The sequence below is a fragment of the Lissotriton helveticus genome, chromosome 6 (assembly GCF_964261635.1).
Source record: "Lissotriton helveticus chromosome 6, aLisHel1.1, whole genome shotgun sequence".
NCBI classification, from domain to species: domain Eukaryota; kingdom Metazoa; phylum Chordata; class Amphibia; order Caudata; family Salamandridae; genus Lissotriton; species Lissotriton helveticus.
This window is the reverse complement of record NC_136067.1, coordinates 351,857,500-351,878,920: the sequence shown is the minus strand read 5'-3', so window position 1 is coordinate 351,878,920 and position 21,421 is coordinate 351,857,500. Positions and strand designations below refer to the sequence as shown.

The following is a 21,421-nucleotide window of genomic DNA, read 5'->3' as shown; positions in this document are numbered from 1 at the left end:
GGCTGCATTCCTATCTTACCAACAGACAGCAGGCAGTGACGCTATCGCCGTTTACCTCTCAGTTTAGGGATGTTAAACAAGGTGTTCTCCAGGGCTCGGCCATAAGCCCAATCTTGTTTAACGTCTATCTTCGCCCGCTCATCGGCTTAATAAAATCTTTCGCCATTGGTGTCATTAATTACGCAGATGACACACAGCTTGTCTTTGCGGTGGATGGCGATAATGCAGTCTCTTTAGAAAAATGTCATAACTGCCTGCAGAGAACAGCAGCTTGGCTGAAGGAAAACTCCCTACAATTTAATGGGGAAAAAACTAAAGTAATGTGCTGTACGTCAGACAAAATTCAACGCCCTCTACCAGCAGACTTCAGGCCAGATCTGTCCAATAACCCTTGTGTACCTGCCAATACTGTACGTAACCTGGGAGTGATGCTGGACAGCAATCTACAACTAGACTCGCAGGTGAACAAAACAGTGAGCACTTGTCTCTATCTGCTCAAAGCCCTCCGGAAGATCCTCCCATTTCTACCCACTTCTTCTAGACCTCTAGTTGTACAGAGTATTGTCCTGAGCAGAATAGATTATTGTAATGCACTCCTTCTGGGCGTTCCAGGCTCCTTGTTAAAGAAATTACAAAGAATACAGACTATGGCCGCTAAATTGGCATTGACACTGCCAAATGGAGCCTCGGCCTCTTTGGCCTTAACATATATCTCCACTGGCTGCCTTTTGTACAGAGAGTACACTTTAAGGCACTCTGTATTGTCCACAGGGCAGTACACAAAACTGGGCCTAAAATCCTACAAAGGAAATTTGTATGGTATGCCTCCGGGCAGATACCTGCGCTCTTTCTCTGCGAACCTGGTCTATGTCCCCTGGGCAAAAAAGGTTCGAATGGGTGGAAGATCTTTCAGTTTTACAGCAGCCCAGCTGTGGAATGCACTACCCCTGGAACTTAGGCAACTGAACGCCCTGTCTCGGTTCAGGAAGGAACTGAAAACGAGACTATTCCCCAGATAAGTGATCTTGGACGATTCTGCTCTGTCCCTGCTGGTTGGTAATCTCTAAGCGCCAGGATACCCTTTGGGTGACAGCTGCGCTATACAATTGCACATTACATTACATTACATTACAACCTATTGCCCATGGCTGTCTTGGAATCCAGAGCCTCCAGAATGTCAATGTCCACCCGCTCGAAAGGGGTGCTCACAACAGGGAATGATTGTAGGGGAGCCTTACATTTCCCCCCACTCTTGCAGCAAACAGTCACAATAAACAGTAGGTCCGAAACAAAAAGACAGGGGAATCACACAAAAAGACGTCAGGTGCAACAGTTAATGATAGGGAAGGGTTGTGGTAGATTGAGAGATAGGCACAATTTGAGGCTTACAAAAAGGAAGTGCCTATCAAATACTTTAGCAAAAACAACAATTGATGGACAGAATGCAGAACAATGTCATACATTCACACCAGTACAGAGATCTGGGCCTAAATCCACATTTTTTTTTGCTCACCATTCCATTCCAGTTTGAACCCAGCCATATGTAAATCATTCTTGACCCTGTGCCCAATGGGAACAGTCCAGCCCAAACTGCCAGGCCAGGTCCTCCCTGGACTGGAAAGAAGCATCCTAGGACAAATTTCAGGGTTTCAACCCTCTTCCGCCAGAATAGCTTGACTCCAGTGGCATGAAGAGCACGGGACACACATCTGGGCATACCTCTTCCACTTGGGGTGACAAATGCAAAAACAATAATTGATGGACAGAACGCAGAACACTGTCATATATTTACCACAGTACAGAGATCTGGCCCTAAATCCATTGTTTCTTTGCTCACCATGCCATTCCAGTTTGAACCCAGCCATATGCAAATCAGTCTTGACTCTGAGCCCAATGGGAACAGTTCAGCCTGAACTGCAAGGCCAGGTCCTCCCTGGACTGGAAACAAGCATCCCAGGGCTGGTTTGGGGGTTTCACCACTCTTCAGCCAGGATAGCTTGACTCCAGTGGCACGGAGAGCACAGGACCCACGTCTGGGCATACCCTTCCCACTCGGGGTGACAAATGCAAAAACAACAATTGATGGACAGAATGCAGAACAATGTGATACATTCACCCCAGTACAGAGATCTGGGCCTAAATCCATCGTTTTTTGCTCACCATACCATTCCAGTTTGAACCCAGCCATATGCATATCAGTCTTGACCCCGTGCCCAATGGGAACAGTCCAGCCCGAACTGCCAGGCCAATTCCTCCCTGGACAGGATACAAGCATCAAGAGGACCGGTTTCAGGGTTTCACCCCTCTTCAGCCAGGATTGCTTGACTCCAGTGGCTTGGAGACCACGGTACCCATGTCTGAGAATACCCGACCCACTAGGGGTGACAAATGCAAAAACAACAATTGATGGACAGAATGCATAACTGTGCCACTGGATTCAAGCTAGCCTGGCTGATGAAGGGGAATACCTAGAAACCGGTCCCTGGATGCTTGTTTCCAGTCCAGGGAGGACCTGGCTTGGCAGTTCGGTCTGGATTGTTCCCATGAGGCACAGGGTCAAGACTGATTTGCATATGGCTGGGTCTAAACTGGGGTGACATGGTGAGCAAAAGAACAATGGATTTAACCCAGACCTCTTGACTGGGGGTGAATGTATGACTGATTTGCATATGGCCAGGTCTACACTGGGGTGGCATGGTGAGCAAAAGAATGATGGATTTAACCCAGATCTAGGACCGGTTCCGGTGTTTCACCCCTCGTCAGCCAGGATAGCTTGACTCCAGTGGCATGGAGAGTATTTGACCCATATCAGGATAGCTTGACTCCAGTGGCATGCAGAGCACGGGACCCACGTCTGGGCATACCCATCCCATTTGGGGTGACAAATGCAAAAACAACAATTGATGGACAGAATGCAGAACTGTGCCACTGGATTCAAGCTAGCCTGGCCAATGATGGGTAATACCTAGAAACTAGTCCCAGGATGCTTGTTTCCGGGCCAGGGAGGACCTTGCTTGTCAATTCGGTCTGGACTGTTCCCATGAGGCACAGGGTCAAGTCTGATTTGCATATGGCTGGGTCTAAACTGGGGTGGCTTGGTGAGCACAAGAACGATGGATTTAACCCAGACCTCTTGACTGGGGGGGAATGTATGACTGATTTGCATATGGCGGGGTCTAAACTGGGGTGGCATGGTGAGCAAAAGAACGATGGATTTAACCCAGATCTCTTGATGGGGGTGAATGTATGATTTATTCAGTATTCCGTCCATCATTTCTTTGCGGAGCAATTTGTACCCTAAGTGGGATGTGTATGCCCATATGTGGGTCCTTTGCTCACTGTGCCACTGCATTCAAGATAGCCTGGCTGATGAATGGTAATACCCAGAAACAGGTTCCAGGATGCTTGTTTCCAGTCCTGGGAGAACCTGGCTTGGCAGTTTGGTCGGGACTGTTTCCATTAGGCACAGGGTCAAGACTGATTTGCATATGACGGGTCTAAACGGGGGTGGCATGGTGAGCAAAAGAACGATGGATTTAACCCAGATCTCTTGACTGGGGGTGAATGTATGATTTATTCAGCATTCCGTCCATCATTTGTTTGTGTGGCAATTTCCATCCTAAGTGGGATGGGTATGCCTAGAAGTGGGTCCCTTGCTCACTGTGCCACTGGATTCAAGCTAGCCTGGCTGATAAAGGGTAATACCCAGAAACAGGTCCCAGGATGCTTGTTTATAGTCCAAGGAGGACCTGGCTTGGCAGTTCGGTCTGGATTGTTGCCATGAGGCACAGGGTCAAGACTGATTTGCATATGGCTGGGTCTATACTGGGGTGGCATGGTGAGCAAAAGAACAATGGATTTAACCCAGATCTCTTGACTAGGGGTGAATGTATGATTTATTCAGCATTTCGTCCATCATTTGTTTGCATAGCACTTTTCACCCTAAGTGGGATGGGTATGCCCAGACGTGGGTCCCTTGCTCACTGTGCCACTGGATTCAAGCTAGGCTGGCTGATGAAGGGTAATACCCAGAAACCGGTCCAGGATGCTTGTTTCCTGTCCAGAGAGGTCTGGCTTGGCAGTTCGTTCAGGACAGTTCCCATGAGGCACAGGGTCAAGGCTGATTTGCATATGGCTGGGTCTAAACTGGGGTGGCATGGTGAGCAAAATAACGATGGATTTAACCCAGATCTCTTGACTGGGTCTGAATGTATGATTTATCCAGCATTCAGTGCATCATTTGTTTGCGTAGCACTAATAAATATATTAAGTAGATTGGGCCCACTAGAGCCAGTAAGAAGGGAAGTTCAAAATAGTTTGTAAGTCCCCTTGGGACATTTTATTTTAATCCGATGCTGTATAACTGCTAGTTGGATATTTGTTGCAGTTGATCCCCTTGAAGATCTGGAGCAAAGTTTTTGAAAAAGTTCCCAAACGTCGTTTGTTGTTCTAACAACCACAGGACTACACTTCCAAAGTCCTCAGGAGCACAGGGGGAATGCGTACTCATTCTCAGGGTGTCAGACAGAGGACAACAGCAAAGCCAAGTCCTGGTCTGGTTGCCACTGGTTAGTTGTGAGTCTTCAAAGGAATGTCTTCTTAAGCTTTGTTATATTCCTGGAGTCACCCATGGGATCAGCCTTTTTTTCTTTGGAGAGCTTTTTGTCCTTGAATTTCAAGAAGTAGGGTGCTCAACCTTCTCAGGTCCTTTTCACAGGTCACAAACACTCCTAGTTCCTCTGACCAATGTAGTAAAGGATCCTCAGGCCCTGACCTTCTGTCTTTTCCAGTGGTTCCCATTTGCTTTACTGTAAACAGGGTCAACATGCAATGTGTCAGAGCAAATCCAACATAGTGAAGGTATTCAGGCACATTAACCTTGAGTTCTGCTGCTGGCGGTGTTTGTGGTGAGTACACTGTGCTAAGCTGGGTGTCCTCTGACACCTAATACTAAAATCCAGTTTGTGGCCACAGCAATCCTAGAGACAAAATTCTAATAGGACAAAAGCAGCAGACAGTGGCTCCACATAAAGTGCCCTGAAATCTTGTTTGTTCCCTTTGTAGTGTGCTAAAATTTTACATGTGCTTCCGACAGACCTGTCGTGCATGATTTGACATTGGGATTTCAAAAGGGAAGGCAAACCCCTGACTGCGTATATTCCATTAAGCTTAGAGGAGTTCTCTCTGCCCTTTCAAGTCAAACTATTGTGTGCTCCTCGGATGAATTTCACACCTCATACAAAACTAAGCACTGGCTGGGAGTAGCTAGAGGGCTAATGTAAATTAGCCTCTTGAAAGCTCAGGCAAGTAAAAAGTAACTTTCTAAAAGTTACTGTTTCTTAATATTTATTACAAATCTGACTTTACCATTGAATTGAATTTCAATATATATTAAAATAGTGGGTTAATGAATTTGTCTAGCTGGCTACTTCTTTGAGTTAGCAGGGTTAATATTTTAATTAGCTCTCTGATTTTATGTATAGGAAAGATAGGCCTGCCACAATGGAAAAAGTATTTCTGAGTGTTGTTACTGTGGGGACATGGCAACATTAATTTTCTGCATGTTTCACTTTTAAATACCTTGCACCCTATCACGTGGGTTCAAAGGCTTCCATTGGGGTGACTTACTAATGTTCAAAAAGGAAGTTTTTACCAATTATAAATGTTATTTGATCTGGACACACTGCAAGTTTGAAACTGCTGCAGTCAGGATAGAATAGCAGGCCCAAAGTCATGTTATATGTCACACAATTAAATGGCGCAATATGTATTGGAGTCCACAGTTGACATTTAGCTCTCCACACCATAGCTGTAGTTTCTTCACTATTTTCCATGGTCTTATAGGAGTAGTAAAAATGCCAGTCAGGGATTAGTCAACTTCCACATGCTTAGGGTTCAGAGCAAATACACTGGGCACTGAACAAGAGTGCCCCAGTGTTCAAAGTCTAAAGACCAGCAATAACATTAAGCGAAAAATGGGGATGATCACGCAAAAAAGGGACATTTCATCACAGGCACCCACTGCATGGAACCACTTATTCTGCCTGTCTCTGCCTTTGTTGGGATGTTTTCTTTATATTTTAAAAGAAGTAATAAGTTATGGTCTATTGGGGTTACCCCCACCTGGTCTAGATGGGTGGCCAAAGACATTGTGCTCTTAGATTTAGATTTGTGCCTAACAGCTTTCTGTTATGTTATGTTATGTTATTTGAAACTTGTATAGCGCACGGCTACTCAAAGAGTGTCCCGGCGCTTTATTGTAACTCTAAATCACAACATAACAAGCAAAAACAAAACAGAAAGGAAAAACAGAAACCCTAACTAAAAGAAAACTGCTACCTACAGGGTAAAGAGCCACGTTTTAAGGCCCTTCCTAAACGCCAACAAATTGGAGGTACTACGCAGTGCCACTGGCAAGGTGTTCCACAACTGCGGAGCCAGCAGACTTAAAGACCGGCCTCCAATGCGTGCCCTTTTTATAAGAGGGACCACAGCAAGACACAGAGATCCGGACCTCAGAGACCTTGCAGGATGAAAAAAGGCTAGCCTTCTCTGAAGATATTTGGCTCCAGAAGCATGTAAAGCCTTGTGAGCCAAGGTCAAAGCCTTGAAAATTATCCGCTTCCGGATCGGGAGCCAATGGAGTGACTGCAGTAGGCCAGAAACCCTGGCACGGCCAGATAATCCATAGATGGCCCGTGCAGCCGAGTTCTGGACCACCTGCAGTCTTTGAAGCAGATACTCTGGCAGGCCAAGATAGAGAATGTTTGAGTAATCCATTCTCGAACCAATTATGGCCTGGACCGTTATTTTCCTATGCTCCTCCGATAGTATAGGAAGGAACTTACGGAGCATCCGAAGAAGCCCGGAACATGTGCCAGCGAGCCCTAGAATCTAGGAACGCAGAGTTAGACCGTCATCTATCTTAATTCCCAGGTTCTTGGCTATCCGGGAGGAGGCTGCAGCAGGGAACATATTCGCAGGCCACCATTTTTGCCAGTCTGGATCTGTTTTACAACCAAAAAAGAGTACCTCTGATTTATCCGAGTTGCACTTAAGGCTGTTGAGATGGAGCCAATTAAAAACAGCCCCAAGGCAACCCTGTATACTCTCTCCATCGAAATCCGCTCCCTTCTGGCAGGTGAAGAGGAGCTGGGTGTCATCGGCGTAGGAAACGATCTGGGCCCCGAAGGACTCCGCCAGAGCCGCCAGAGGGGTCATAAAGATGTTAAAGAGAGTCGGGCTCAACACTGAGCCCTGAGGGACTCCGACCCCTAATGACGGCATCACGGCGGAGCTAGTGGAGGCCCAGACCGTTTGTCGCCGGCCGGCCAAAAAAGATTGAAACCATCCGAACACCGTCCCCCTCAGACCGATCTCAAAAGTCTCTCCAAAGCTGTAGTACGCAGCACTGACTATGTTAGCAAACAGGGTCAAACGACAGTCTTTATGTTGATTTGAGTGTGATGTAGAAATTAAGCATCCAACATAACAACAATTGTACTATTTATGATCCCCATTGCCTTGCCTTCTAGAACATATTATAACTTTAACTGATGTATGCAGTTTGATTATTCCTTTTCTCAAACCGCCAGCCTGCTTTACAAATCAAAATACTTTTTATTATGAATTATACCATTACAAAATGGCCGTTGAGATTCTCGGGCAGCCTGAGAGCTGTTCTTCTATCAAATTGCTGCCAGAATCATTGTAGTATAAACAGCTGATGGGACTTGTGCATTCACTGCTTCTCCGTTAGGGCGATGGAGAATTGCTCCAATGCTTTTCAGCAGTGAAAATAATGAAAAATAAAATGATAATATCACGTTGTTATAATTATTTTATTTTCTATGCTGAAGCCAGTTTTGGGGTGGGGCAGAGCTTGGCTGTCGTCACAGCCGGCAGAGGAAGGAGGGGTTGATGTACTTAAGTGTGCATGACTGTTTGACCTGCTGTCTTGGGCCGGCCAGTCATGAGCATTTAGCATGTTCTCCACTGGGATGTATTGCACAGCCTGGATAGAGAACATGCACAGGCTCCCACTCCCTCTATGAGTGCCGAACCACTGCGTAATGCAGAGGAGGTAAGTGTTATTTTTTTCTTTCACATCCCCCGCCACTCCCTTTCCGTACGAGCCGCCACTGGACCTGTGTGTTGCAGACAGAAAAAAAGATACTTCCTTCTGATGCCTCAGTGAAGCCCAGACCTACATTTGCACTGCCTAAGATTAAAAAGTGTTGCACAGAAATAAGGTCTGATCTCTATGATACCTCCCCAAAAACACCAGACCTCACAAGTCAACAAGAGGATATAAAACACCAAGGGCCTCATTTATGAAAGTGAAGCATCGCTGCGTGAAAACAGCGATGCGTCACTTTTCATTGCGCCCTCCTTGCGACATGCTGGATGCGTCATATTTATAATATGACGCATCATGGCGCAAGGAGTTACAGATACGTCAGTATTTCTGACGTATCTGTATGGCGCAAAAGTGACGCATCGCTGGAGTGTGTCACAAAAGTGACGCAACTCCAGCAATGTGCACTTTCACATGGGGCAAGCCCCATGTGAAAGGGCCTGCGTCAGTCTTACGCCTGCTGTGAGGCAGGAGTAAGAAATTGACGCATTTGTGTCCTAGAAGTGGCGCAGTGAAATCTCATAGATTTCACTGCGTCACTTCTACGACCCTTTCTTGCGTCATTACGCCCCCCCCCTTGCATATATTATACCTGGCGCAGGTATAATGTGGCGCATGGGTTTACAAAGTGACGCATCTACCTAGATGCGTCACTTTGTAAATATGGTGCAACAAGGCACATTTTTTACTCTACTCGTGCGTCACAAAAAGTGACGCACCGGCGGCGTAAAAGTGACGCACAGTCTCATAAATGAGGCCCCAAGATTCACATTGGCTCCCAAGATTCACATTGGCTCATGTCCCACAGAGTGTCCTTTGAAGTGTGTAACAACTCCTCCCCCCAGACACACTTAAAGTATTGATGAATTACCATGCTTTCAAATGAATTACCATTAACGGGACAAAAAACATAATGATATATGAAATATATTTTCTAGTCCATTTTTTTTTTCTTCTTTAGTCATTCAAACCCTTGAGAAATGCACGTAAGGAAGTAGCACATCTCCAAACAGCCAGAAGTTGCATACAAATAATATCCATTGTTGTGACAATAAACATCAAATTCATTCTGATCGATAAAGCTGCTGAAGGGGCAGCAATAAATAGAGACATGTTTTTAGAAGTCTAAGATAGTTTAGAGTAAATCTGTATTGCTGTTGAAAAATCCCTTTAAACTGTGTTCTTAGCAGGTATCATTCTTAAATTGAACGTCTTGAAAATGACTAAATTAGGAATATTTGGTGGACGATATCGAATGGGATTTTTCTGCTACCTCTTTTGGCATTTAAATCTTCAATTTGTGGCCTTACCTCCTTGTAACACTGGCGACGAGTTGTGAGGAGTCAGGCGTGATACGTCTGGTCTCACTCTGGGGCAGCTTTATGATGACTGGCGCATCCCCAGGGATGCGCCAGTCATCCTGCGCCGCTGCTCCGCCACCCATGGTGCGCTGCATTTACAATGCGGCGCACCATGGGGCAAAAACGGCACAGATGCGTGACGCATCTGTGCCGTAAAGGTGGCGCATTGCTGGAGCTGCGTCGCAAGCGCGACGCAGCTCCAGCAAGGCTCGGGGGTGCCCCATCTCCACAATGCTGCGTCAAGACCTACGCCTGCTTCAAGCAGGCGCAGGGTTTTGGCGCAGCATTGTCCTGAAAGTGACTGAGTGAAATCTTATAGATTTCACTCAGCCACTTTTAGGAGGCGTTCCTGCGCAGGAACGCCCCCCCCCCCTGCGCAGGAACGCCTCCTATGGCGCAGGGCTTTACAAATAGGGCGCATTGTTTGCGCCGCCGTTGCGTCAAATAAAGTGACGCACCGGCGGCGCAAGGCCGTCATAAATCTGCCCCTCTGTATTTAAGAAGTACACTGCATTTTACATATTTACTAATTCATGTTTGCCTCTAATAGTCTGACATTTTACAGTTGTGATCGATATGTCACGGGCTTGCAGGGTTATCATGTTTGAATCAAAGCAATGAATCGTTGAACATCTATTGCAATTTATCTTGCTGAATGCCCAATCTGTCCCAAATAATAGGATTACTAAATCAGTTAACCTAAAATTCTAATTAAAGTGACAACTGACTACATGGAGCCTAGAAAAAGAAACCATAATTGGTTCAAGGACGCTTAAATGCAGGCAAAATATGTATGCTGAAACATAATTGATACCAAGTACTAATTAGGGCGTTATCTTTATTATATTTGAAGTGGTTATTTTCATGTCTGCTTCTGTCTTTCAGGAGTGCAGCAGGCCAAGGAATATTGTGAGCATGCATACATTTAAGAGCACTTCGCAAGTGTCTAATGGATGCCAGCCTCTGGTAAAGTACTTAGAAAAGGCAGATCAAAGTACCCCAATGGATGCCAGTTTTTCCCTCCCAAGGCCTTCATAATGGAAAGTGATGTTGTGAAACCCACCTTTGAGCAAAGACGACATTTGAGATATTGCATTTTCCTCACATTTGAAATGGTATTACCTACCAACTTCCCTCTTCTGCCCAGTTCACTATTCACATCCTAAATCTCCAAGGCAAACCTATTCTTGACCTGTCAGATTTCAGACATGCTAATACCCTTGCCCGGGTTCCTTAAACGCATGTCAATTAATGTATCCATCGTTGATTCTGCTCCCCTCTGATTAAGTTTGCTCGCCCTGCGTTTTGCTAGTAGTGTTATAGCACACCCCTCTTCAGTTAATTCCACATTAGTCCATTTTTTCAACTGTTCTCCTTACAATGCTCAGGCGGGTGTTTGCTAAGACATTGTTTGTTCATTGAAACATGGTAATGACAAAGTGCTCGAGGACTCTGCTTGTGATGCTGTCCTACCCATATCTTCCAGCATGCCCAGAGCGCCTCTTCTCTCTCTTCCTCTGGCCCTGCCTATTCTTGATCAGAATCTACTTGTCATGGGAATTTGATTCTCGCTTCAACAAATCTAGACTTTCCCAATTTACTAATTTGGTTAAATCCCATCCCACCAACTCACTGTTTCTTCTTCCCCTCTGTTCTGTTAGAAATGGGATTTCTGGTTGCTAGGGCAATCGCCTAAGCCAGGCAGAAACCAACACTCTCGTCAGGGCAAGGGAGTTACACGCTGAAGATAACCCCTGCTCACCCCCTTGGCAGCTTGGCTCGAGCAATCAGGCTTATCCCTTAGGCAATGTGCAACGTGTTTGCGCAACACATACACAGCAGCAACACTCTAGGCACACCACAAAATAGACTCCACACAAGGTTACATCAAAAATATCCTTTTTATTATCATAACACAGTAGAATCATAATCACAAAATATACACTGTGCCAACTGGCACCAGATAGACATTCACAGGGGATTATATGCATGACAGGGCCAATCGGGCCACTGTCAGAACCTTCAGAAAGCCCCAGTAGCAAATATAAAACAAACAGTAACTACTGGGAAAATACTGTACTCAGCATTTTCACTAGCAACATAAACTCATTATGCCTGCATCAAATTACGCATAAACACATTATGCATAAATCCCATTTAGGAGTGCACCATAGTAACACTCTTCAGGTGCATACATCATCTTTAGCATAACTGCATTATGCATTCCTTTAGGGCCTTGCGCCCTACCAGTACACACAGACACTCAAAATGACCCAATACTGATTCACGACACCAGCCCCACTCATTGGGGCAGATCAGCGCCGGCTCCAGTCACTGACAATGTGCCTCGGTAGGTCCTTACTCACAGGGACCCCTCTACTCTGGACTTAGGCGGCACCAACAGAGTGCCCAATGAGCCTCATAGTGTGCCCTTTCCAACCCCACTCACCGAGGCTTTGTTTCTTGGGAGGCCGACAAGGACATCAAGCGGGACTCCTCTCACGCAGCTGCCCATGCTCTCCGCATCAGGCGGTGCAGCTCCTATTACTGGCCTCATGTGTCACTGGCTTTCCTGGCAGGATACGGCGGCATCCTGGAGCTGTGAGCCGTCACAAGGCACCGTTTCTGATGGTGCAGACACGCAGGACTTCTCCTTCTCCACACAGGGAGGTCTCACCTCCAAACAGGCTTCACCTTCTGCCTGACTTCCGCAGAGGCAGGAAGAGCCCATGAGGGTCCTGAGTTGTGGTTGGGTACTTCTGAGCTCCACAGCCCCGCCCACAGTCAGGCAGCTTGCATGACTTCCGGCACGGCGCTCCTTTCTCCGGCTCAGAAGTGCGGGGTAGGATTTGCCTTTAAAAGAGCACAAATGCGGGGTTGGTACCTGCTCCGAGGAACACAGAATGCGGGGTAGGCTCCCGCTTCTCGCCTGCAGGTACCAACATGCGGGGTGAGCTCCAGTTCCATTCCTGCAGCGGGTGGGGGAATCCCTACGCCGGGACCTCCCTGGAAATGGTCACACAGCACGGCGCTACCGGCCTCACAATCCCCTCGTCCTTGGAGCAGCAGAAGAGATGTAGCGCGCACCAGGGGCCAGGAGCCAGAGCATGTAGCAAGGAAAAGCTTGGCCAAGGCAGGCCAGCACACAGAGTCCTCCAGCACAGATGCAGTCCCTTGTGGCGGTACCTCCTGGCGCCCAGCAGTCTTTGAGTTAGCACCCAAAAAGCACAAGGAAGCACTCCTTACATGGGGTCACAACCCCAATATTTATAGTACATTTCCCTTTGTTCTGACCTGGCACAGGGCTTGGAGAACCAGTCTCAAATTGTTCTGGGGGGTGTTGCAGCACTCTGTTTACCAGGCTTCCGCCTTCCTTTGGCAGATGGGGCTCGGTCCTCAGACACGCCACAGGGAGCGGAGGCAGCATTCACCTAATAAGGCACAGACCTATTTAGGGTCAGGGGACTACTCCTCCAGCTACTCCAAATGCAGTTCTCCTATTAAGCCTAATGCTGACTCACCCTGCCCTACCTGGAGCCACACACCACACCAGCCCCTGTCACTCCAGAGCCAGACATGCAATACACATCAGGCAGGCAGACACATAGCACACAGAAATGCCAACTTCTGAAAGTGCCATTTCTAAAATAGTGATAATAGCGCTTAGAGACCGTTGGTGATAACACGCTATACAAATGCAAATTACAAAATACAAATTACAAATAATAGATCTGCACACACTATTACACAGCATTTATTATTACTATCCCAAACATACCAAACTTGACCATCCTGCTCCTATCATATCAGGAATTACCACTGAAACACTTATCAGGGAATCCCCAATGCATTCCTATGAGAGGGCAGCCTCACAGCAGTGAGAAACCAAAATGGCTGTTTGTCACTACCAGGCCATTTACACACTTAAGGTACATGTCCTACCTTTCACCTACAATGCACCCTGCACATAGGGCTAGCTAGGGCCTACCTTAGGGGTGACTGACATGCAGTAAAAGGGGGGTCACAGACGTGGCACACACTTTAGGTGCCATGTCACAGCCGCAGTAGCACTACGCGCACAGGCCCTGCAATGGCAGAGGCCTGAGACAGGTTTGAAAGGCTACTTTGGTGGGTGGCGCAATCAGCGCTGCAAGCCCACCAGTAGCATTTAATTTACTGGCCCTGGGTATCTGAGATACCACTTTACAAGGGACTGACAGGTAAATTAAATACGCCAAACAGGTGTAGACCAATCTTACCAGGTTTACCACAGAGAGCACACGCACATTGAACAGGACAGCAGTGGTAAAGTGCCCAGAGAGCTAAAACCACCAACACCATGTCAGAACAAAGACTAGGAGAAAGGCAAAAAGTTCAGGGACACTCTTCAAAAAGGGCCAAGTCCAACATATTTCCATTTATTTTTTGTCCTTTCTGTCTCTGTGTAGTACTTTTCACTGAGCTGAGTTTCCACACATTTTATTCAGCATGTAAGAATGGACTTTAAGCTTGGATGTTCATGGTCTTGACAAGTCAACTCTTTCTGTCAATATTTCCCTTCCTTATAGACATCATATCTCCCTCTTTCTCTCACACTGGGCTTGTTAGTATGATAGTGAAATGAAAAGAGGAGGCAAGTACGCTTGCCTAAAAGTTAAGATTAACAGAAGATGTTTCTCATAACACAGAGTCACCTAGCAACTCTCCTCTGCTACAGGGTTCAAATGCTACTCAAAGCTTCCCTCTTGAAGTTATAGTCTCCCTCTTGCCTTACCCTCTTCCAGTCATCTACTCCATATCTTCTTGTTTTTTCGTCCAGGCATTAGCAAAGTGGGTCTCCAATGTGAACACCTTAGAATATCTTCCAAGCCAGTTCTTCTCATATGAGTTTAGTACAGCCTTTCTTCTAAAACTGAGATGACAGAGCCTCATGCCTGACAAAAATTGGCTTTGAACTTGCATAGTGTGCCTCCTCTTTATTTTGCATTGACATAGGGAGTAACTATCTTTAGCACCAATCTAAGATTTCCTTAACAACAAAAAAGTGCACTTTATCACCCACCATCACATGAAGACTCTTTCTTGAAGTATGATTGTTTAGTTTCCTTGCACGTGCTCTCTATTTATCTTTCACTGCTATTCTGTGTTTCCCTTACTCCTCACGTTTGACCAGTCTTTAAGTTCTTGCATCTTCATGCCTGACAAAGTGAGAAACTTCTATTCTCCACACATTTGATTTAGCGCTGAAGTTTAAGACAGCGTATTCTGCCGTGTTTGGCGTTTCCTTGAGTAATTGCACAGTGGATGGTCATACCTCTCCCCAGTGGGGCGCCATCCTATCATGGCACTTTAGACTGAAGTCAAGGCATACGGAGCAGCAGGAAGGTGAGGCTAATGGCGTAATTGGGGGCACAGTGAGGAGCTGCATCTGGGACAGCTATTGGCTGCACTTCCCTCCTTTGTGATTTTAATCACACATAGAGTCAGTCAGGTCGATACTGTGCCCTTCCCGCTGGTCCAACGCCGCCGGGATAATTATATTCTAATAAATTATTGCCTCGTCCTCCTGCGCTGGCTGCCGGCAGCAACGCATGCCACTCAGACACCACGCGGTCTCACCAACATAGCAAAACTCCAGTCAAGTCCGACCACGGCCCTGGCCCGGCGCTTCTCCGACCTCACTTCCTGTTCCAGAACCACATCCCCAATGCCCCCATGGTGCCACAGAGCTGCCCATAACGCAACTGGGCAGATTGTAACATTGTAGCACGGCACTATTGAGAGCAGTCGATCTTTAACTCTTTAGTGTTACTGAGCCTGGCAAGTGAAGTCTGCTGCGGCAGGGCGCATGGCACACAGGTGTCAGAGGCGCCGTTTCAGCGCTGTCAGCAGAGTGCCGGTCATTGGCAATAATGCGTGACAATGCTTTTCAGTGCGGTGATGCGGGAACACCACACTGAAATGCGTTGGCATCACGCCTGAAGTGTGATCCTTGGCAGGACTGTGAAAAGCATTGTCACGGATCCTTACATGAAAATAAGCTGCCTACGCCTCCCTAAAGAGCGAATGGTAGTTCTTGAGGCTGATTTTATATTCTATTTCAAAATGGCCTGAGAAATCTTTCCTCCAGCGCCTTTCTAATTGTTTGCAGGTTTATTTAGCGGTTCGTAACTCTTCACTAAACCAAGGAGCTGATTTACGCCTGTTCGTAGACATTTTAGTTGACCAGGGTGCTTTGCAATCAAGAGCAGCAATTATACGTCTCTCGAGAGCTCTACAATCCCCATTTACATCCCGGCCAGAGGGGAGACCATCCCTTATTAAGGCCAGTTTAAAAGCCTCCGGCAAAAAAAGCCAGCCCACTTCCTTCTTTTTATATCAGACTTAGCTATCTCCTGTGTTTTTAACAGGGGCAGCTTTATCACAAACGTGATCAGAATATGATCTGACCACAACACCGGAAGCGGAGGCTCCATTTCCAACGCATCCCAGTTGGCGAAAATAGGGTCAAGTAAGTGACCCAATTTATGAGTGGGAAGTTCAGATTTTAGGAATATTTGCAACACTTCTAGTTCCTGGCGCAACTCTTGTGCCCCGGAGTTGAGTGCTTCATCAAAATGCATGTTTATATCGCCAAGCACCAATAACTTTCCGTACCGGAGAGCTGGTTGAATAAGGTAGTCAATAAGGCTGGGTATAAATCGCAAATGGGGTCCCGGGGGTCTATAAATCAGTAGCCCCTTCATGATATAGTGAGTGGCTAGCCTGATAGTGAAGAGGCCCATCTCACCATCAGCTATGTGAGCAGGTACAAGAGAGCACCGAATGTCATGTTTATAGATGAATGCCGTGCCCCCTCCCCTCCCTGACAATCTATCCACTCTCATAATCCCGTCACCAGTAGGGAGTGCCTCCAGGATTTCAGGCACAGAGTCAGTATCCAACCATGTCTCAGTGAGAAACATAACATCTGTTTGGCCTTCCAATAGTAGGTCACATATCTAAAATCTGTGCTTTCTCAGGGATCTACAGTTAATTAGCAATTACAATATATGGTACTCAGAGTTCTGGTCAATACTCACCTTTCATTTTTTGAGGATTTAGTGTTTGGAGATACAGGAGATTGGTCTAAAGGGAGTCTCCCCTATTATGAGGGCACAGCCTATGTATAGTGCATAGAAGTCTATGCACTCTAAATTGGGAAGATTGAACAAAGTGGCAGATGTCCTTTCTCCCCTATTCTGAGTGCGTAATTGCCTATAATTTTAAGTAGCAACGTGGATCGTCTCGACCGGGTTGGACACTCACATGAGCAAATTGAGTTGCGGTGTGGACATAGGAAGACACTAATGTGGAGGGACAGCAATTGGCAGCACACGTGATATAATTGCCAGGAAGAAACTAGTGATTAGAGCGACATAAGATCATTACCGACTACAACACTATCTGCTATGGGAATCTTGAAAATGTTGAGGGCGTGTTGATTCTTGGTAATGGATTTCCTCAAGACCCTGAAAGCTGTTTGATGTTACTAAGATATTTGTTGTACCCTTCTCCTGAGGAAGCCGGAAGAAATAGACGGCTGAAACGCGACCGCGTCAAAAGTAGAGGGGTGTGATACCTCTTGGGCGAAAAGGACTATCTATGAGTTTATCACTCAGACACATGAGTGAACACTATTATTTCGAATTGTCAGGGCATCAGTAAATTGTATGTAGTGTATATATATGCATATTTGTATGTCCTTTCTGTAAGTGTATACATATATCATTGTTTGTTTTTTTGATTAATGTATGTGGAATTGATTGGTGGGTTAGAGACTGACCCAACGGCATGTATGTGAAAATAAATCATTGGTAATTATTTGTTACAAAACTATTGATAAACGTAAGGGTAATTCATTGTGCCTTGTTGGTAAATAAACTTGAGATTCATCCCTCCGTACTCTCTTATTTCGCATTCTTCGGATATCATGCTCATGTAAGGAGGGTCATTTGGGCATGCACCCCCTCCACCCCATTTTTTTGCTTATAACTTTAAGTAGGGCAGATGCAACAGCTGCAACTTTTTGGTCAATGTCCGACATCTGGCAAACTCTAGATCAGATCAGATCTGATAGGTTGCTTCACTCTTAACCTTCCCCATAAGCCATGCCTTGAGCTTTGTCTACCTTATACTAATTGTTAAGTTTCATTGCAGGCATTTCATTTTGTTTAATTTGTGGACCGGACCGACTCTGTCACTTTATTCCTTGACTTGTGTTGCTCCTTGCTCATCCTTCACCTCTATCTTGAAGAAGCATCTTGAACTCTAAGGGGTTGGCATGTTCAGTCTCAGTTGTTAGTTCAGATTGCTTTGCACATAAGTCTTGCCTTTTGCCTCTCATTTCGTGCCTGACAGCAAAGTTTTGAGGGAAGGGGGAGTAGGGGAGTGAGGGAAGAGAGTGAGAGAGTGAGGGAAGGGATAGTGAGGGAAGGGTAGTGAGGAAGGGAGGTAAGGCGAGTCAGGGAAGGGGAGTGAGGGAAGAGAGTGAGGGAAGGGGAGGGAAGGGGAGTGAGGGAAGGGGAAGGGTGAGGGAGGGGTTGAGGGAGGGAGTGAGGGAAGGGAAGGGAGTGAAGGAGGGAGGGAGTGAGGGAAGGGAATGAGGGAAGGGGAGTGACGGAGGGAGTGAGGGAAGGGGAGTGAGGGAAGGGAAGGGAGTGAGGGAAGGGAGTGAGGGAAGGGAGTGAGGGAAGGGAGTGAAGGAAGGGGAGTGAGGGAAGGGGAGTGAGGGAAGCAGAGGAAGGGGAGTGAGGGGAGTGAGGGAAGGGTAGTGAGGGGAGTGAGGGAAGGGGAGTGAGGGAAGGAGAGTGAGCGAAGGGGAGTGAGTGAAGGGGAGGGTGGGACGGGTGAGGCAAGGGGAGGGAGGGATGAGGTGAGGGAAGGGGAGTGAGGGAGGGAGTGAGGGAAGGGGAGGGGGAAGGGAGTGAGGGGAGGGAGTAAAGGAGGGGGTGAGGGAAGGGGAGTGAGGGAATAAGGGAAGGGGAGTGAGGGAAGGGGAGTGAGGGAGAGGTGAGGGAGGGACTGAGGGAAGGGAGTGGGGAAGGGGAGTGAGGGAAGGGGAGTGAGGGAGGGAGGGAAGGGGAGTGAGGGAGAGAGGGAAAGGGAGTAAGGGAGGGAGAGAGGGAATAGGGGGAAGGGAAGGAGAGTGAGAGGGAGGAGGGAAGGAGAGGAAAGGAGAGGGAAGGGAGAGGAAAGAAGAGGGAAGGGAGAGGAAATGAGAGGGAGAGGGAGTGAGACAGTCAGAATGAGGGAGAGATAGGGAGAGAGAGGGCGTGAGAGGGAGTGAGACAGTCAGAGTGAGTGAGACAGAGGGAGACCGGGGAGGGAGAGAGGGAGAGAGAGGGATGGAGGGAGGGAGGCAGAGAGAGAGATAGAGGGAGGGAGGCAGAGAGAGGGAGAGAGAGAGAGAGAGAGGTGTGTATGCCGGGTCTGGTAGCTCAGTGGGCGAAGGCGTCTGCTGCAGGGACCTGTGTTTAACCTCATGGTCACAGCTTTTTTTGTTGCTCTAGCCCCGCCCCCTCCCCCACTGAGCCCGCCCCCACCGGTGCGGCCCTCGGACACAAACAACACTGTAAATGTGGCCCCTGAGAGAGAGTTTGTGTGTACCCATGCTCTAGGGCGATTTCGTTTGCTAGGAGGGCAACTTGTGAGATTCCTCGAAAGCAGCAGGAAGTCGCGACCATTCACGACCGCTCATGGTCAGAAAGCTGCAGCTCAAGTAGAAAATCTACTCTAGTCTAGTCACTTAGCTTTATTCGATTTTTGAATTTAAAAAATCATAAAAGCATACAAATAAAAAGGACAATTTTAGAATAAGAACAGAGGAACATATATACAGTAATATATCTACAGGTTTAAAAAAAGGACATGAGCCCAGCCTATTAAAACATTTCCTTAATCTTAACGCACTGTACATAGAATTAACATTTATCGTCTGAGTTAGTACGTGGGCTGTTCCCTCTTTACTGGGGTCTTCAGAAATTACAATTTTTATACTATAAATCAAATCTATTGGGGGCAGAAGAGCTTCTACCAGTGAGAGCACGAGGTCCCCTTCCCATCATATATTTGTATACTGCCTTTGATCTTGGTAGGGGGATATGTGAGGTACTTGGATAAAAATCGTGCAAGTCCCATACAGAAATAGGGCCATCTCCTTCTTGGGGCTGGGAGGAACGTAGATGGGGGACAATGTTCCGATTTTTAAATTTAACTAAAATTAAGTCCCCAGGGATATCTTTAGGTAGTGACCCTAACCAGCCAACCCTTCTAACGCTCAGGATTCCACCATCTTGATTGGGTAACAAGGGTCTGTATTTATTTAGCCAAAATATGGCCTTATTTAATAGGTCCTGATGTCTTTCGGGTTTCCCATAAGTAGGTGCAGGTATTCCTGAGAGAACAAGCACGAAGGGGGCTGCTTCCGGAGGTAAATGTATACATGCTATGCTGATTCGCTCCGTTCTGGCCGCAGGGTAATTAGTTGACGCAGATTTGGGGGCAATTTTGATAGCAGTTGGTGGTTTTAAGTTTGACGTTTGGGTTACAGCTGGAATAGATTTGGGGGCAATTTTGATACCAGTTAGTGGTTTTAAGTTTGAGGTTTGACTTACAGCTGGAACAATTTTCCTGGTATTAATTGGCATAGGGACTTCGGGTGCGGTGAGTGAGTTGGAACAATTGGATGTTACCATTTTTATAACGGGTGAAGAATTAACTTTAAGGATTCTCTCTATGCTTGTCAGCCTATCCCCCAGGATAATAATTTTTTCTACCAAGGGGGCTATTGTAATTCTTATCATTCGCTCAAACTGAAGCAGTAGTGGCAACTGGGGCGATGATGCTATGTCATCCAATCTTTCAGCGTCCCCCTTAAATAGGACAGAGTTAATTTCGGGCGATAAGGGACCAACACATAGATTTTGTACATTAGGTTGATTTCCATAGTCATTAACCCCGACATGCTTCTTTTCCACACTTGGTCTCCGGGACGATACAGTAGCTTGGATGTTAACCCCCTTAGATGATAGCGATGGTTCAGGCAGTCTGTCAACGGGGGTGTCGAAGCTGGGGCATTTTGCAGGGGATGGGGTTGCTACTGGAAGGAATTTCGTACCATACAAAACGTTGAGTTCCTCCCAGTAAGACAAGATTTGCGGGCTATCCAGGTTTATTGGGAGAGATTGGAGGGGTTGAGAAGTATCCGGGGGTTGGCGAGATTCGTCAGTGACAACTTCAGTTAGAGTGGGCAGTCTCATCCTACTCGGGATTAACTTTTCCATCCCCGGGCCCCACTGTGACATAAATTTATTGTAAGCCCCCTTTGCGTGACAAGTATGATATAATTTGATCAAACATAAAATCTTTAACTGGCAGATAGAGTATCCATGGAAAGTCACGGAGTAGTGTAGAGTAGATCACAGTACCTTCTCTTATCAAGATTTCAAGGGAGGTGGCCCGTCCTGTCCTCCTCAGGCCTTGGAGGGCCTTAGAGGGCCCGCCCTTTGCCCGGGCTTCGCCCGCGCGCGTCCCGCGGGCCGGAAATGAGGTGTTGATTATATCCTCCCCGGTGTCAGGGGGTGGGGCTGCCGGTCCGCTCTCTGCCTCCTGGGACAGGTAGTCCCGCTGCGTTCCCCGCTCTCCCCACGCACTCGCTGATTTCAGGGTTGATGCGTCTCCCGCGAAGCGGGAGGCGCGAGAAGTATTTAAAGTGTCCCCGGTGTCCAGGGGGTGGGGCTGCCGGTCCGCTCTCTGCCTCCTGGGACAGGTAGTCCCGCTGCGTCCCCCGCTCTCCCCACGCACTCGCTGATTGCAGGGTCAATGCGTCTCCCGCGAAGCAGGAGGCACGAGAAGTATTTAAAGTGTTCCCGGTGTCCAGGGG

General features: G+C 47.1%; 1 long non-coding RNA gene across 1 annotated transcript in view; it reads left to right on the top strand.

The window, feature by feature from the left end:
• Positions 1–21,421, top strand: part of LOC144761359 (uncharacterized) — a 153,359-nt gene that overhangs the window by 74,623 nt on the left and 57,315 nt on the right. The window contains exon 3 of the long non-coding RNA XR_013595683.1: positions 10,384–10,464. This is a non-coding gene — a long non-coding RNA (uncharacterized LOC144761359). The remainder of the gene's footprint in view (positions 1–10,383; positions 10,465–21,421) is intronic.